General features: G+C 44.9%; 1 pseudogene; it reads right to left on the bottom strand.

Moving 5' to 3' along the window:
• Positions 1 to 4,811: 4,811 nt before the first annotated feature.
• On the bottom strand, positions 4,812 to 4,961 carry LOC128328629 (uncharacterized; annotated as a pseudogene).
• Between the last annotated feature and the right edge of the window lie 1,186 nt (positions 4,962 to 6,147).

Here is a 6,147-nt window from a genome sequence, read left to right as displayed (position 1 = left end):
GTATATAGTAATTGTGTGTAGCCTTTACTGCAGCAAAAATGAACAAATAAGAACAGCCCCCAGGCTCTGTGACCTTTGTGTGATGCTTTAGAATATGGAAGTATTGATTAAAAGAATGAGTTAATAGCAATCCATACTCGGAAACTATTACAAACTTCTTGAGACTGAGAAAAATAGAGCATCTATCTGAGCCAGCAGTGCAAATTTGTCCTCCCACTGAATGTACTTCACTAAGATTTGGTAAAGGGCATTAGTGGATATATACAAGAACGAAACACAAACAAGAAACACATAACAATGTAGCAGACAATTTCATGCAGAATTGAAAGTACCCTACTCCAGTGGATTTTGAAATCATCAAGCTTTCCTGCTGGTGTGCTGCCAGTAGCTGGATACTTTGACAGGTCAAAAGAATAAGGGGGCCAAATAATCTGAAAAGAATCTGGAGCTTTGACTAGGTCCCATAGGCTTATTCAGCTCAAATCATGCAAGCAACTGTTTAGTGCAACTGTCAGTGAGTATAAGGGGTGGAGAAAGGGGCAGGGATACAGAAAGAGAGAAAACTTGAGGAGCAACTACTCACCTACATTTTGGGAGGGGAGAGGAAAGGCACTTCTGTCGGGGGAGAAAAATATGTTTTGGGGATTGCAGATCTGGGTTATTAAGTTAAGTGGGGAAGTTCAGTAAAATGAGATGGGAACTCCTCAGATGCTTGGATGGAGGAGTGGGTGGGTGGGTGGATGAGAGAGGATCATACTGACCTGAATATGCTCTTTGCTAGCCTTCAGAAGGCTTATTCATCAGCTCAAGTCTGTATGCCTGGTTCTGGAGGACACAGAGGAAAGAGAGAAGAACCTGGCTGAAGATCTGTTACACAAAGACCTTCACCTCCTTTTCTTCAGTTTGCAGAAATGTCAGGCAGCTGTTGCATGAAGAAGGAGAAAAGCTTTTTTCTGCCCTGAAAAATGTGTTCTTAAATCTTCTCTACTTTTGCTTTGGAATTATGATACAGCATGTATGTACAGCGGCTAACATTATAATGCCCTTATACAAAACTATGGAGCGGCCACACCTGGAGTACTGTGTACAATTCTGGTCACCATATCTACAAAAGGACATTGTAGAACTGGAAAAGGTGCAGAAGAGGGCAACCAAGATGATCAGGGGCCTAGAGCACCTTTCTTGGGAGGTGAAAGGCTACAACACCTGGGGCTATTTAGTTTAGAAAAAAGATGACTGTGGGGTATAGAGAGAGTGGATAGAGAGAAATTCTTCTCCCTCTCACATAACACTAGAACCAGGGGTCATCCCATAAAACTGATTGCCAGGAAATCTAGGACCAGCAAACGGAAGTACTTTTTCACCCAATGCATAATGGATTTGTGGAATTCTCTGCCACAAGATGTGTTGACAGCCAACAACCTGGATGGCTTTAAGAGGGGTTTGGATAACATCATGGAGGAGAGGTCTATTGACAGCTACTAGTCGGAGGGCTGGAGGCCACCTCCAGCCTCAAAGGCAGGATGCCTCTGAGTACCAGTTGCAGGGGAGTAACAGCAGGAGAGAGGGCATGCCCTCAACTCCTGCCTGTGGCTTCCAGCGGCATCTGGTGGGCCGCTCTGTGAAACAGGATGCTGGACTAGATGGGCCTTGAGCCTGATCCAGCAGGGCTGTTCTTATGAACAACAAGTACCATACTATGAAAAGACAAAAACACTTGAGTGTCCTGTCACATGTGCTGCTAGAAATCAGAAATATCTTACTGAAAAATCCTGGTGATGCCCATTCCTGACAGCAGCCCTGCCCTTTGGCCATCAGAGGATTGTCCACTATATAAAATGGCTTCTGATGAGCATCTGCATTGTTTTTCCAATGAGTTTGTGAGCTTGGTGTTCTTTCTAGATAAAGTGCATTCTAAAGTTGAGTAGATATAAGGGGAATTGTCAGTCCTTTACTGGGCTGTCCTCTGGGGATGTATGGACAAATGTAAACTCTCCACTACATCACACAACTGTACAAAAAGGCATCACTGAGACCACTATGACACCCATCTGTTCCTTTTTCTTGATTTCTGTGAATATTTCTCGAAGTACATGGTTTTACGGTGACCCGACATTGTTAAAAGTCATCACACTGGCCATACCTCATTTCACTCTGAAGTGTCAACCATAAATTCCATAGACATAAAGGAGTATGGACTGTATTTTCAACACCCTCTTCTTTCTGCCATGCTGCATTGTTAAGGTTTCTGAATTTGGAGGTCTTGATGTTAATGATTAAGCAAATGAAACCTAGAAAAGGTTTTTCAGTGTCTGCCACTTGAGAAGGTGTGTCCTGCTCTGCACGGCATGTTTTGTAATAAAAGAAGACTACATTAACATTGTATGACTGCTGTCCCTCCTGGGATCTTCACAAAAACTCCTGTAGATGTTTATCTCTTATGATGTTATCCCAGAGCAGCTCTTTAAATAACTAAGTGTGGCTTATGCAGTTGTAGTGAGAATCTGCCTGGTAGCTATTTTGATGTAAACACCTCTATGTCTAAACACTGGTCGCTTAGGGATTCTGAATTTTGCATCTCCATAGGAAAATGCCATATAAAATTGTTCTTACCTTTTTGGTTAATGCCACATCTGCTGTAAATCCCTTTTACTGCCTTTTGCTTCGTAGCTTGGTAAAGATGTTGCAAACACCTCTGACAGCCCCAATAAAATAGGCTTGTTGTACAGTTGGCCTAGGAAGACAAATGCAGAGACTATCTTGGGGTTTTCTCCAGTATTTTAGATAATAGTAGGGCTGGATGAATCAAACTGACTGGCCTAGAAATAATTTAATGGTACTGAATTATTTTCAAACAGGTGCTGCCACTGCAACTCTTTGCAGGGACTGATTTCAGGACTTGCGACACTGTGGGCACACCTGATCTTTTTGGTAGTGACTGCAGAACCAGTTTATTGAGGCTGGGGATAATGGGAGTTGTAGTTCAACAGCAGCTGGAGAGCCAAGCTGCCTACCCCTGGTAGGGCCATGAAAAATGGAACTTGGGGCATGTATAGGATGGCATGAGTTGCAAGGGCATTAGCCCCACCATTCAGACATTATGTTGTATGGGTGTCCAGGTATTTGTACACCCATACATATTTTTGTGTGGATGACTGTACCTGGGTTCATTTTAAAGTGAGCTTGGGTACTGCATAGCGTAGATAGGAAGTGTACTGCTGTTCCTGCATTCAACATCACTGTACCTGTGTACATTACTGTACCTGTGTACATGGTACACTCATTGTATGAGTGTTGAACATAATGGCTGAATAGGGCTTTTCCCAACAGCCCTTCCCTCCAAAACTCTGAGCATTTCCCTTTGTTTGTTTTTAACGTCTACTCTGTGCTCTCTATGTGATAATTTTTAATTTAATTTTATATGTTGCGAACCCTTGTTCTTGACCATTAATATAGTTCTTTAATCTGGACTTTTAATTTTAATCTAGTCTCTTTATGACTATTACATTTTTTTAACCCAACCACATCTAATTCCCCTGTGCTTAGCACTGCGATGAAACACATCATAACATGAGCAATACAGAACTGTTTGGTGACCAAAGAACATTTTATCAGGCAATACAATCAGGAGGCTGTTGTAAAATACCTGTTGTAAAATGCTACTAAAAATCTGAAAGGTTTTGGTGGCAAAATTGATCTAGAAAGGGGGAAAAACAACAACCCAGGAATCAAAGACTATATCAACACTTTAATGCCTCAGAGGCTGGTGATGCAACAGTATTACTAATACTAACAAGAAAGGTATGGTAGAGAGAGGGGTTTGTTTGGGACATACATTTAGAAGTTCTGTCTTCTTCTTGTGGAGCTAGGGATGGTAGGGGAAGACATGCAAAGGAATGAAATCAGTTTGTGAGGGAACATAAAGGAGAAAATAGAGGTATTCCCTATAATGAATCATCAAAGGAGACAGAAAAAAGCAAAGAGACCGAGGCTGAATTCAGACATAACACAAAACCAGAATTAAATGGGACAGAGGCTGGAACTCCATTACGTCTGAATTCATGCAACCAAGGTTTTGAGCCCAAAGCGACCTGTGGTTTGCCTTGCAAAACTCCAATTTTTGGTAAGGTTCACCACCAAGACCTGAGGTTTGGCTGCCACAGCATTACTTCCAAAGGCGGACACCACCATAACCACAGTTTTGTGCTGTTTTTGAAACCACACTAATAGCAAGTGCAGCCCAGACCTATCCAGGAACACGGTAGCTCTATGCATGCTGTGGCTCTTAATGGCCACCTCTTGGCCAAAACACCATGCTCCCGCCATCCTTCTTTCTCTTTCCCATTCTGCCTGGCAACAGAGACAAGTTCAAAGAATTTAAAGACACAAAACTGTCTTGGGTTTTGCTGGCTTTCTGCTGATGTCAAGGGGAATTGGGTGCCCCCTCCCAGATATGGGGGGGGAGTGATGATGAGCAGCAGAGAGGCAGTCCCATTTGGGGCTGTACATCTCTCACCCTTCCTGCCAGACTGGCAGCTGTCTGTGCAGAATCACAGATGCTCACAACACAGCACAGGACTTCAGCACTGTATCCCAGCAGGGTCCCCTCCAATGTATCATAGTGCTCCACAAAAAAATTCTTTGTGATTTTATCCCTAAGACAACAATGACCCTCTCAGGGCAACTGGTGCCATTGTCCCATCCAAAGTAAACATAGGCGGCCTAGCATAGGAAAGGTGATAGCTGTTCAACAGGTGTGCACCAACAGCAGTCCCCATTGCCGGGATCCTAGGCAGGTGGAAGGTGGCGGGCATGGGGTGCAAATGCACCCACTACCACAAATTATGCAGTCAGGTTTCCTGCATTTGGGGAAATCGCAGGAGCAAGCACACCCAAGGTGCAATGGATGAGCCTCACCCTGTGAAAACCACCTTCATGATCATGGTGTCTCCCCACAGCAATGCACCCACAGCAAGGGTACTCTTCTTCCGATGCCAATCAAAAGAATTTGCTGCTGTTAAAAGCTGGGGGCACAGGTGGCCATTGCTGTGCTCTCCTTGCAGCATCACAGAATTGGTTTCCTGCTCACAAAGTGCAGCCTTGCCAATGTGAGATGGCTGAATTCCAGTGGGATACTTCTGTGGGCGTACACAGGTTATTTTTAATACGCTGCCCCCTCATGGGTTCATTCTACATTTCAGTTTCTCAGGACGTGGGTGTAAAGATGGGGGAAGAGGGGAATGATGGGGGAAGAGGCCCCCTTCACCCAGCTGCCACACAACTCATTGTCCTCTCCATGCATGAGCCTCACACTTGTTAAGATTTTGCTTATTAACTTGAGAACCAGCAGGGATGCTTGGATGAGGGGCTGGGTGCATGAGAGGAAGCTTGTCTTGCTCCAAGAATAGGACACAGAAGTTGAACCAGAGCCCCACCCCCCACCCCCGGCCACCCTTAGCCATGCTTGACTCCCTGCCATCTTCCTCTCTATGAGCATTCAGTGATTCTATCATCAGTGCCCAGCCCAGTTGTCCTGGGTGGTATCTAATGCCCTGCAGCTGCCCCTTTGTTTGATACATTCAGGGAAAATAAACAATAGATACATTTGATGGGGCTTTGAAGGCACAAGGGCAATGTCCCTGCACCTGGCCCTATCCTGCATTTCACTAGGTTGTAGCCTGGCCACACACATACATGTGCAGTCCTGCATGAGCATACACACTGTGGGCATTCTGTTGCATACACCTGCTCTGAATGCTAGTCATGTGACCATAGGAATTTGGTGGCCCACGGCCTCCAGTTTTGTGTGGACACCTAGCTGCCCCAAACTGATTGCAGACTCCAGGGGCAGCTATTGAAACACCCCAGAGACATGTTGTGACCCTCTCCTCTGTTTCCTGCAGGAAGACTGGACAGTGGAAAGGAGATGGGTGCTGCCAAGATACCACAACACCTGGAGGTCAATGGAGAATGTGGATGAGTGGGACAATGAGCACTTTTGGGGCCGTTTCAGGATGTATTGGGTGACCTTTGACTTCCTTGCAAGAAAGATGTAACCCGTGCTCTGCCGGTAGGACATTGTGATGAGCCACATGGTGCCAGTGTGCAAGCAGCTTGCCGTAATGATTTACAAGCTGGCCTCCATGT

Source organism: Hemicordylus capensis, chromosome 5 (assembly GCF_027244095.1).
Source record: "Hemicordylus capensis ecotype Gifberg chromosome 5, rHemCap1.1.pri, whole genome shotgun sequence".
Classification (NCBI taxonomy): Eukaryota; Metazoa; Chordata; class Lepidosauria; order Squamata; family Cordylidae; genus Hemicordylus; species Hemicordylus capensis.
Note: the sequence above shows the minus strand (reverse complement) of the source record. Positions and strands in the feature narration are given on the sequence as shown.